Raw genomic sequence first — 12,710 nt, forward strand, 5'->3', positions numbered from 1 at the left:
GTCACTGCACCACAGCGGACTGCTAAATTACCCAAAAGTTCTCAGTCCCTAGATTTTGAAAAGTTCTCACCTTTACTGTGTTGTCGAGTATTAAAAGTAGTTTGCCGTTAATTACTGTTTCTGTCATGTTTGTTTGCTGAAGACTTTCTGTGAAGGGGGGAGAGGGGTTTGGTAATTGCATAGGACAGTCACCATGAACAGGGTACAGACATGGGAGCAGGATCAACAGCAGGTTACTCACTGAGTGCAGTCACTAGGCACCCTGGTCAGTCTGTGAGGTGTTTTTAATGTTCTGTTCATAGGCGGCAGGTGCCCTGCTCCAGGTATACTTGGAGGTGGGTCTCTCCCCCGGCCCAGCCTGGATCGGGCCCTGGCCCACGCAGGTCTCCCCCCGCCCCGTCAGTTCCCTGCCTGGAGCAGGTCCCAGCGCCCACCTGCCACCCCTCCCCCGGCGTGTCGTCTCCCTCCCCCCCCCCCCGCGCTGCGTCCATACCTGACAGTAGAGCGGCTACCGGCACAAATGCTGTCTGCTGCCCCAGGGTACTAGCGCCTGCCATCCACAAATGGCAAGGCAGGTTGCCATCACCCTGCCCTTCTACCATTGCCCTGAGCCTCCACAATGCCCCAAACCCTCAGCCCCAGCCACAGCCCGCAACCCCCTACGCCTCCTCCCCCTTCCCACACACCCCTCACCCCTTCCTACGCCCCCCCCCAGCCCTGAGGCTGCACTCAAACTCCGTCCCAAAGCCTACACCCCTCACCCCTTCCTGCACACCCACCTGTAACCATCCTCCCCCCAGAGACCGCTGTAGGAGCAGTCGGCTATCATTCCTAGAGTCTAGAAGCGGTCTCTACATCACTGCACACCCTACCCACCACAGTCCGCGTCCCTGTTTCAACCCTTTGACGCGAAATCATTATTAAAGAAAAGGTTTTTAAATAACAATGCTCCATTACCTTTATTTTTACACATGTGTTGGAAGGGGGCAAACGGGGTATGAGACTGCAGAGGAGAGTCAACAGTAAATGGGTAAAGAAACAGGGGCAGGTTCAGCTTCTCTGTAAAGCAACTGGACAGTCATAGGTTACCCTGCTCTCTGAGGAACCTAGCTTTCAAAGCCTCCCGGATGCACAGCGCTTCCCGCTGGGATCTTCTAATGGCACAGGTGTCTGGCTGAGCATAATCTGCAGCCAAGCGATTTGCCTCAACCTCCCATCCCGCCATAAAGGTCTCCCCCTTGCTCTCACAGAGATTGTGGAGCACACAGCAAGCTGCAACAACAATGGGGATATTATTTTCGCTGAGATCCGAGCGAGTCAGTAAGCTCCGCCATCTCCCCTTGAGACGTCCGAAAGCACACTCCACCACCATTCTGCACTTGCTCAGCCGGTAGTTGAAGAGTTCCTTCTCACTGTCCAAGGTGCCTGTATAGGGCTTCATGAGCCAGGGCATTAGCGGGTAGGCTGGGTCCCCGAGGATCACTGTAGGCATCTGCACATCCCCAACAGTTATTTTGTGGTCCGGGAAGAAACTACCTGCCTGGAGGCGTTTAAACAGACCAGAGATCCTGAACACACACGCGTCATGAACCTTGCCCGGCCACCCGACGTTGATGTTGGTAAAGCGTCCCCTATGGTCCACCAGTGCTTGCAGCACCATTGAAAAGTAGCCCTTTCGGTTAATGTACTGGCTGGCCTGGTGGTCCGGTCCCAGGATAGGGATGTGAGTCCCATCTATAGCCCCACCGCAGTTTGGGAATCCCATCGCGGCGAAGCCAGCTATGACGACCTGGACGTTTCCCAGGGTCACTACCTTCGAGAGCAGGAGTTCAGTGATTGCGTTGGCTACTTGCATCACAGCAACCTCCACGGTAGATTTGCCCACGCCAAAGTGGTTCGCTACTGACTGGTAGCTGTCTGGCATGGCAAGTTTCCAGAGGGCTATGGCCACTCGCTTCTGCACTGTCAGGGCTGCTCGCATCCTGGTGTCCTTGCGCTTCAGGGCAGAGGACAGCAAGTCAAACAGTTCAAGGAAAGTGCCCTTACGCATCCTGAAGTTTTGCAGCCACTGTGATTCATCCCAGACCTGCAGCACTATGCGGTCCCACCAGTCCGTGCCTGTTTCCCGGGCCCAGAATCGCCGTCCCATAGCATGAACATGACCCAGTGCCACCATGATCTTCACGGCGCGGCGTCCCGTGCTTTCTGTCAGGTCTGTGCCAGTCTGAGACTTCATGTCCTCACCGCGCTGCCGTTGCCTCCTCGCCCGATTTCTCAGCACTGTTGAAGAGGTGTACGATAAGGTGCGAGGAGTTGACAACGGCCATAAGTGCAGCGATGATCGCAGCGGGCTCCATGATCGCAGTGGAGTGCTGTGGCATCCGCGCTGTCACTTATAACAGGAAAAGTGCGCGAACTGATTTCCTGCCGGTGGGAGTGACGGTTGAATGCTGACAGTTACCAAGGACCACCCTCGACACAATTTTCACCCCCAGCATGCATTGGGGGGAAATCCCAGAATTCCAATGGGCAGCGGGGAGTGCGGGAACTGTGGGATAGCTTCCCACAGTGCACCGCTTCCAAAGTCGACGTTTGCCCCGTTACTGTGGACTCACACAGTCGAATTAGTGTATTTAGTGTGGATACACAAATTCGATTTCATAAGGTCGATTCCACAAATTCGACTTAAGTTGATTCGAAATAGTCTTGTAGTGTAGACATACCCTTAGTGTGTTTTTCACTTTGAAAGTTACTCAGACACTTGTTTGATTTAAAATCAAACATGTATTTTTAAGACTTCTACCTTGCCAATGATTTAATGAGGATTAAGTACTGCATCTTGGATTAAGAAACTTGGAATATAAAAAAAAATTAAAGTATTAGATAATTACAAACCCCTGCTTCTATACACTACATATCACTAAATTAACATAGCAAGGTGAGATGTTATAAATAACAAATATAGCAGCACTGAACAAGTTGTCTGGTTCACTGAAGCTAACATATTATACACAATTCAAATATTTGATCTAGTTATATTACTGACAATTCCTGAAAAGTTGTTTCTCCTACTTAGCTCAATGGTTTCTACCGCTTCATGCGCCTCCAACAAGAATGATATAAGCAAAACACTCCTCCTGCTAAGCATTAACATCCAGCACTCTAAATAAAACTGCCTGGCTTAATATGCACTGAATAGATTACAACACCTCAATTTAACCTAAATAGAGCACACCCAAGGAAATCATTCAGTTGACTTTAACTATAAAACTTTCCACTTCTAGAGCAGGGGTAATCAATAGGTAGACCACAGGCCAAATCCAGGCCACCAGATGTTTTTGGATGGACTGCAAAATCTTATTTTATCTAGAGTCTAAACCTTGACCAAAAACTTTAGCCATTGACAAAAAGATAATTGATTACCCCTGTTCTAGAGCATCTTTCATCAGAAGCTCAGGAAGCCCTGAAATGCTAAAGAATGAAGTCTCACACCACCAAGAGATAAAAGTAAATCACCATTTTATAGGTGGGAAAGGAATAACAGGAAAACCAACTTGACCAAGTTTACACAGGGTCAGTGGCAAAGCCAGAAACAACATTTCCATCAGTAGGAAATAGACACAATACTAGTCTAAAATCTAAAACAGTGTTCTTGATATTTGGCAACAGCACTGAGGGGAAGAGGCTGGTTTCTGGGGCAATGCATGCAAATGGGAGACAGCTCTGTGTTCTATTACCACCTTTACAATTAGCTCTCTGTAACTCTTTAGGCAAATCACCTAAACTGGGATTTTCAGAAGGGCCTCAGAGTTTATCTCTGGGGAAAACTGACCAAGACAGCTATCATTACAGTGACCAGACAGCAAGTGTGAAAAATCAGGACAAGGAGTGGGGGGTAATAGGAGTCTATATAACAGGGGTAGGCAACCGGTAGCATGCAAGCTGATTTTCAGTGGCACTCACGCTGCCTGGGTCCTGGCCATCAGTCTGGGGGGCACTGCATTTTAATTTAATTTTAAATGAAGCGTCTTAAACATTTAAAAAACCTTATTTACTTTACATACAACAATAGTTCAGTTATATATATTATAGACTTATAGAAAGAGACCTTCTAAAAATGTTAAAATGTATGACTGGCACGTGAAACCTTAAATTAGAGTGAATAAATGAAGACTCGGCACACCACTTCTGAAAGGTTGCCGACCCCTGCAATATAAGAAAAAGACTCAAAAATCAGGACTGTCCCTATAAAATTGGGACATCTGGTCACCCTAGCAATCACAGAATAAAGCATTCTGCCATAGTGCCCCATATGGAGGCTCTTATGCTGGAATAAGAGCGCCTTTTCCCAATTTACCTTAATCCAGAAATTGACAAAAGGCACTTTTATTCTGGAACCCACATAGTCGGTTACTCCATATTAGCCAAAACGCTTTAAATCCGCACACCCTCCTTGCACCCGAATAACTGCCAGGTAAGCCCTAAGCAAGTACACGCCTCCTAAGGATTTTCAATGGGAGAAGCATCCCTAACTCCATTAGGCCCCTGGGAAGTCCCAGCCTCGCCCACGGGCCTCAGTTCCCAGACTGTACAATGGGAAGAACCATGCCCCTGATTCACAGGGTGCTACAACTGGGGGGGGGGGTTGGTGCCCCTGTGCCTACTTCCTCCCCCAGGGCCCCAGAGGGGAAACTGAGCCACGGAGCAGCGACCCAAGGGCCCCGCCCGGCCGCATCCCCACAGCCCTGGGAAGGGCTCCCGCTCCCACACCCCGCTCCCGGCCCTACAGCGCGCCCGAAGCCCGGGCCGCCCCGGCCCTCTGCTCACAGCGTCTCTCCTCGCGCCGGGCCGGCAGACAGGGCAGGGCAGGCCCCGCGCAGCGCAGCGCCGCCACCGTTAGCCAGGCCGGGGGCAAGGTCTCCTCCTTCCCGCCCGCGCCCAGCCCACCACGTGCCGCTCCCCTACCGGGCCCCGCCCACGCGCCGGCCTCGCCCAGCCCCGACCCTGCCCGCCGGAGGCTGCCGCGGAGCTCCGGGATCCGGCCCCGGGCTCCCGGCTCAGGCCCCTAGCGCGCGGCGGCGGCGACGGGCTCCGGCCTCGGGCTCACCCCGGTGCCTGCTCCCAGGCTTCGGCCGCGTGCTCCGTCTCCCGGCCACAGGGCTTCGGCCCCCGGGATCCGGCCGCGGGGCTTCGGGGTCCAGCCCCCAGCGTGGCTCCGCAGCTAGTCCAGGGAGTGACACTGGGTTAAAAGTGGTGCAAGGGGCGAAGGCAACAGGAGATGCCTTTGATGGAGAGATTAGATCATCATAAGCGACAGCCTGTGGAAGAACCTCTGGACTCAATTACTCTAGCTCATGTTTTTTAAAAATATTTCCCTCACCGTCACCCTTGGCCTCACGGTAGCCCTAACTCAGCATGTGTTGCCTTGTCAATAAATTGCTGTTCTTTGATGGCATCAAATGTAAGGTGATCTAATGAGCATGGAAGCTGTCTGCATGTAAAAGTGGCCCTGGTTTAACTGAAGGGGTGAATTTAAACTGATTGAGTTAAACCAGTGCAAATCCCAGTGTGGCTGCTCTGATTTCAGTTAAAGGCTATGTGTGCACTGCAAAAATGGTGTGTTTCGAATCCAGGATCAGTCTTGTGATATAAAATTGAGTGTGGGGAAGGCACAGGTAGTTCTGACCTTAATGTAGCTAGTAGGGCTAAACCCCAGTTAGATATAGGGGTGACATCAATTAACTACACTGAGGTATAAACTACAGTGCTTTGTTTCCACTAGGATTTTACATTGAGATAGCAATCTCAAATTCACCACATCTGTGTAAAGCCACAACTTTTTTGCAGTGAAAACATCTGAGAGTGGCTTTTTCAGTTTAGTTTAAATTGCCTGGGAACAAGCTGAAATTCAACCAAAATAGGCTGCTCAAACTGAAATCAGATTGTCCACAGAGAACAGCTCATGGCTCCGCCCACAGTGGCTTGGGTCCCTGGGCAGCAGCTCTGGCTTCTGGCCTGGCCAGGCCCTCAGGGGATAGGAGAAGCAGGGGGCCCAAATGTTCTTTGTGCCCAGTGTCCTAATGAATCTTAATTTACCTCTAGGCATGCACAGACTGAGCCTAGTGGCTTTCCTACTTGGAGTGGCATGGTGCAGTGGGTTTGGTGACTGGGTTCACATGAGGCCTGGCTCTATTATCAAAGCAAACTGATTATTTTACAGCTGATCATAGGTTTGATTTATAATGGGTTCAGATGCAGTTAATAACACTGATGATGGCACCCTCCATTCATTGTCCCGGCTGCAGTGCAAAAGTACTGGCATTTGCACTTTTGGTGCCCTTTGTAATGCAACCATTTCTGCACTTTGCACCCTGAACGATACCCAAGACTGCACTTGCATATTTAGTCTGCATCCTATCCTATGCTGAATACTGCACACTACACTAGATTGTTGTATAAACTCACTGCATGTTGCTGAATCTTTCGCACTACCACATTCGCTCTGCAATCACATAACTGTCCTTACAACAGCACCCATCAACACAACATCTCAGTGCCTTGCAAGAGTCAGCCAAGATCTCAATAGGCCATTGGACCAATTTACCTGCTTACTTGCCCCATGATAAATCAGTTTGCAATTTGCACTCTGCAACTTCAAAGTCCTGTATGCAAATTAATTAATTGCACCTTCTAATTTATCACATCGCAAATTGTGATATACTGTCCTTGAAACAAGTGCTGGGCAATTTGGTCAAACAGCACTTTACCTTATTTTTTTAACGTATTATTTATTTTGCAGAAGAGTCCAGAGGCCCCAGTCAAGATCAGAGCCCTATTGTGCTACATGCTGTACAACCGCATACCAACGCATGGTCCCTGCCCCATAAAGTTTACCGTCTAAGAAGACAAAAATGTGTCTTCATTTTATATGGCACAATTAATATCATTAGGATGCCTAACTTCCTGGTGCATTTTCACTGCAGCAGTTAGGCATCAAAATAACAATCATGCACATACAATTGATTGTGGAATCACAACTCCATCCACCATTACATGCATCTGCAAAAGTGAGGGCACAAAAGGGAGAATTGGGCTGAAAATCAGGTCCATAAAACTTACTTTTTAATGAGGCTTACACAGGTAGCTTTTCTACTGTGCTCCAAATAAAATCTGTACATACTGTATAAGGTCATATTTAAACCGTAATTATAACAGCAGAACATAAATATTGACCTAAATTTTCCCTACAAGCCTGGATGTTCCTAAGGTTTTCCACATTGTTAACTGTTTCATTTCTCATGTAAGAAAGAAATGGGTGAATCACAGATGTGCATCAACTCTCATTGTGGTGCCACAAGCCAGGGTGGGGTGTATGGGAGCGTGCTTGGAAGTTACCTCCATGTATTTTTGTCCCTCTGTCAAGAAGGAGCCAAACCCAACAACTGAAGGGCCCCCCGCCACCAAAATGCCCCATGAGCCTTGGCCCGGCGGCAGTCTGTGTCTTCAGCGGCATTTCAGCGGCGTGGGAGCCTTCAGTGCTGCCGAAGACGCGGAGTGACTGAAGGGCCCCCCGCTGCCGAAATGCCGCCGAAGACACAGACCGCCGGTGGGTGAGTACAAGCGCTGTAGCTCCCCGGCTTTGTCCCAGGCCCCCTGAATCCTCTGGGCAGCCTTGGTCAGTGCAGCTCTCATTTTGGTGTCACTGAGCTGAAGGGTAGGGGTGAACTCCACACACACATCCAGGAATGTTGCCTTGTGCATCCAAAACTCCTGCAGCCGCTACTCATCATTCCATATCTGCATAATGATGTGATCCCACCAGTCAGTGCTTGTTTCTTGGGCCCAAAGCTGGCACTCCACCATCTGCAGCAGCTTTGTGAATGATAACAAAAACCATGAATTGTTTCTTTCTATGCCACACATCAAGATAGCCTCCACAGAATCGTCATGTTCCCTGCGGTGGCTCTGCAGATAGTGCAGAATTAGGCACTCATGCTCACTGTGCTCATCACAATAATGCAGAGGTATGCAGGATCCAAGCTTCTCACACAGATGGCGGACCTGTGGGGTTTGCAGGGCTTTTGAAAAGAGGTGCAAAACGTTATAGGATGCAGATAAAATTATGGGATTGAGAAAACTGCATCATGGGGCTTTGAAACCAGTGACTCCCGTGTAACCCTTTTGCCCCCATGAAGCATTGCAAAACCTTCCGAAAACACCTTGTGCCATCGGCCACCAGTAGGGTGACCAGATGTTAAGGGGAAAATATCAGGATTGCCTCGGGGGGGGGGGGGGGGGGTTCGTTTTTTTTTTTTTTTTTACACTCACCCGTCCAGGAGTTTGGTGGCAATTCGGCGGAGAGCCCGTCAGTTGCGGACGGTCTTCGGCGATATTTCAGTGCGGGGGGTAATAAACTTTGCCACCAAAGACAGAAGCACCTGCTGCCGAAATGCCACCGAAGACCGTCCGCGACTGAAGGACTCTCCGCCAAATTGCTGCTGAAGACCAGGAAACAAAATATCGGGACAAATGGCACGAAACATCCTTGCACCCGTCCTGATCATGCTCCATGAGACCTCACCCATTTGTTCAACAAAATTATTGCAGTTGTTTTCACTCTGTCCCTCCAGAACATTAACTGAGTTCTATGAAGGCTAAGGACATTCACTAGCTTCACTATTAGCCTCTTAAGTGCCACACAAAGTGCAGTTGGGATCACACAGGTGCTCTTGACTTTATTGCCAATGGAAGATCAAAGTGATTGCTTTTTCTCAGATGTTGGCTACAGAGAACTTTTGTACCTGCTTCCCCTCAGGCATTAGATTTCAGTTGAATCTACAAAAGGTGCTGTCTCGCTCAAAACATGTTTGGGCAACTTTGTGTTTCTCTTAAATTGGGTTTAACGGGCTACACTCCACAGCTGGCAACCCTGTCAGCCGAAGGTGCTAAATGTCACATTTCAGCAGCAGGCTGCAAGCAAGGATGTTCCAATAACAAGTGTTTTGTCTGATAGCACCAATAAAATAAAAAGTGTCTGTCAGCATTCCAGGTGCCAACCTCATTTTATATGAATTCAGAACTTTGCTGTAAAAATATGTTTGCAGCATGAAACTTAGGACACAGCATTTGACCTAGGAGCACATTTTGTTCTGAAACATTTTAAATGGGTTTTGCACTGTGCCCTAGAAAATGTCCTGTTTTGTCTTCTATTTTCAGTTCATTTCCTCTCTTTCCCCCATTTCCTTTCTTCTTTCCCCCTTCCTTTTACTATGCAGTATATTTTTTCCAGTTCAGTTTTTGTTTCCCTTTCTCTAGGCTGTGTCTACACAAGATAATGTTGTACCCGTTTTCCAGCCCCATTGCAGCTTCGCAACGAAAGTGGTGTTAATGAAGAAAGGCTGCAGGTGTTTTCAGCACAGTGTCCTGAAATCCAGGTCTACACATAGTGCTAAGAATGCTTCTATTCTTAGCATGGTCTATTTTAGTGTTTACACTCTTTATCTTATATGGCACTCTTCACCATAGTATCTGAGCACCTTCCAGTCCTTAATAGATTTTATCCTCACAATACCCCTCTGAGTTGGGAGGTATAATCCCCTTTTACAGACAGGGGATTGAGGCACAGGCTGAATTAAATGATTTGCCTAAAGTCACAGGAAGTCTGTGGCTGAGCCAGAAATTGAATCCAGGTCTTCCAAGTCCTAGTGCAATGTCTACTCTACTAGTACATTCCTCCTTCTCCTCAGTACCTCTATCACGAGTAGATGGCCTAATCCATTCGTGGCTCTGTGGGAACTCAAAAGAAGAAGAAGCTTGTGCTGGTAAGCTTCTGCCTGGGGAGTTGATCAAACACAGACTGAAATCAATGGAAAGACTCTCACTAACTTCAGTGAAGGCTGGATTGCAGCCCTGAATATATGAGCTGCAACCATAGCTGGGCTATGGAACAGGGAGGGAAATTGCATATTATCCAAAGTTGTGGTGAGGGGAAATGGCAGGGTCATTCCAGGGTCCCCTTACCCCAGGACAAACCTAGTGCCCTGAGTGTTTGGGAAGTGCTAACATCACTGAGGCTTTTAAAAATATTTTTATTTCATACAAGCCTTCACAAACACAAATACTAACCTGAAAATCTTCATTTATGGCCTAAAAAGTACAGGATCTTATCAGTACATCCAGAAGATTAATCATTTCTATCTCCAAGATTTGTATTAATAAAAACAAAGCTGTCAACTGAACAGCCTTTAAAACTACACTAATTAACACTATAGACTCTAAACTGGAAACATCTGAGAGGAAGCAATTAACAGGAAAATTAAGTTCCCCATTGGGGACATGGAGTTTTATTGGTATGTGAACTAATGCAAAGGTCTTTCAGAGAATTCCAAGAGAATAAGGACAGGGCAAGAGGGTTTTTAAAGTGTTGTTAGTTGCTAGGGGACTTTCCATAAATTGGATATTAAAGCTGGAAAAGGCAGGAAATGACAGTAATAAAGAGTAATGTTAAAAAGAAAACAGAGTTGGCTGTTGCAATAAAAAGAGATGTTTGTAAAAGAGTGGGTCAGAGGTTCTCTGGGGGAGTAGTACAGTGAGAGTACTGGAAAAAAATAAGGGTGATCCAAACAGTATCAGAGTAGCTGCAGGAAACAGAAAAAAACTGTGAAGGCCTGCTGTCTCTCTGGGCCTGTCTACACACGTAGTTTGCACTTCTCACTATATCCATTTATTATTTGTATTACATTACTGCCTAGGAACCCCAGCCATGGACCAGGATCCCATTGCGCTAAGTCAGTGGTTCTCAACCCACAGGCTGCTCGCAGCACAGAGCTGCGGCCCATGTGATATCCTCAGGCTATCTAGGTAGTGTGTTATATATAGGACCTCCCACCAAAGTGCCGCCGAAGACCCGGAGCGAGTGAAGGACCTGCCGCCAAATTGCCGCTGAAGACCCAGTAGGGAACTGGTTATTAAGATTTTGGCAGCTCATCACTGTTCGGAGGTGCTGTGGACCCAGAGGTAGTTGTGGGTGGAAATCCATCGGTGGCTATGTGGGAGCGCTGAGAAGAAAAAGCTTGTGCTGGTAAGCTTCTGCCTGGGAGGATTGATCCAATGCCATGTCTCGATCAATTTCCTCATCAGTAAAATAGCGATAATACTTCACTGTAGTTCAAGAAGAGTTTTGAGACGTAGGCTATGTCTACACTATAAATAAAAGGTGTTAACTTAGCTTATAACTTGGGTTAAGTATCAGAGGGGTAGCTGTGTTAGTCTGGATCTGTAAAAGCAGCAAAGAGTCCTGTGGCACCTTATAGACTAACAGACGTTTTGGAGCATGAGCTTTCGTGGGTGAAGTGGAGCTCATGCTCCAAAATGTCTGTTAGTCTATAAGGTGCCACAGGACTCTTTGCAACTTGGGTTAGTAGCTTGAGTTCAACCACAGGCTGCCCTGTAGGTCTCAATGAGTTAAAAGCTATTTTAACCTGAGTTAGCTAACCCAGGTGACATAATCTGATTTAAGAACACATCTCTTTTACTTTTTGCAGTGTAGATATATCCCTATTTGTAATGTACTTTGAGTTCCTCTGATAGAAAGGTCTGTAGAAACGCAACGTATTATTAACAGTTGTTAGGTAGAGAATGGAACTATTGTGTAAACATCTTTTTGGCCTAACCTTTTTTGTTTGTTTGTTTGTTTCCTTTTGATAATGAAACAATATCCCTGAGCCAAAACCAGCATCATTCAAAAATGATTAAGGGGTAAATCCTGCCCCCTTCCTGCAATGCAGAGGGCCCTTATGTGCTGCAAAACAGATGTGGTTTCATTGCACAGGGAGAGAGCACATGAGTCTTTTACACTGTAAATTCTCTCTATAACTGTTTGTACAGCACCAAGCATAAGCAGTGCTATCATATAAATGTTTATTAATAGTAATAACCTATTGTCCCCTAGTCTAAGGTTTTCACAGGTCATTTGGGAGTTATTCTAGCCCTAAAGATGGAGTAGAAGCCAGAGGGAGAAGCTAGGGTAGGAAGAGAATCCTTTCTGCCCAGTAATCCTACAAGGTGTCTTACTTTGTGCTATATCAGTAAAGGGTCCTAAAGTAATTTTGTTCTAAATATCCTTACTTATGCTACAAATGGATCTTGGGATTACTGCAATTTAATAATTTAGGCAAATGTTCTCCTAAACTAAAGGCACTGGCATCCCAATGAAGGCAGAGTTGAGAGAGGTGTGAGAGTGGGGGTACGTCTACACTACGGGATTATTCCGATTTTACATAAACCGGTTTAGTAAAACAGATTGTATAAAATCGAGTGCACGTGGCCACACTAAGCACATTAATTTGGTGGTGTGCGTCCACAGTCCAAGGCTAGCATCAATTTCTGGAGCGTTGCACTGTGGGTAGCTATTCCGTAGCTATCCCATAGTTCCCGCAGTCTCCCCCGCCCCTTGGAATTCTGGGTTGAGATCCCAGTGCCTGATGGGGCAAAAATCATTGTCGCGGGTGGTTCTGGGTAAATGTCATCAGTTACTCCTTCCTCTGGGAAAGAAATGGCAGACAATCATTTCACGCCCTTTTTCCCTGGATTGCCCTGGCAGATGCCATAGCATGGCAACCATGGAGCCTGTTTTGCCTTTTGTCACTGTCACCGTATACGTACTAGATGCCGCTGACAGAGGCGATTCAGCAGCGCTACACAGCAGTATT

Source organism: Mauremys mutica, chromosome 7 (genome assembly GCF_020497125.1).
Source record: "Mauremys mutica isolate MM-2020 ecotype Southern chromosome 7, ASM2049712v1, whole genome shotgun sequence".
Lineage (NCBI taxonomy): Eukaryota > Metazoa > Chordata > Testudines > Geoemydidae > Mauremys > Mauremys mutica.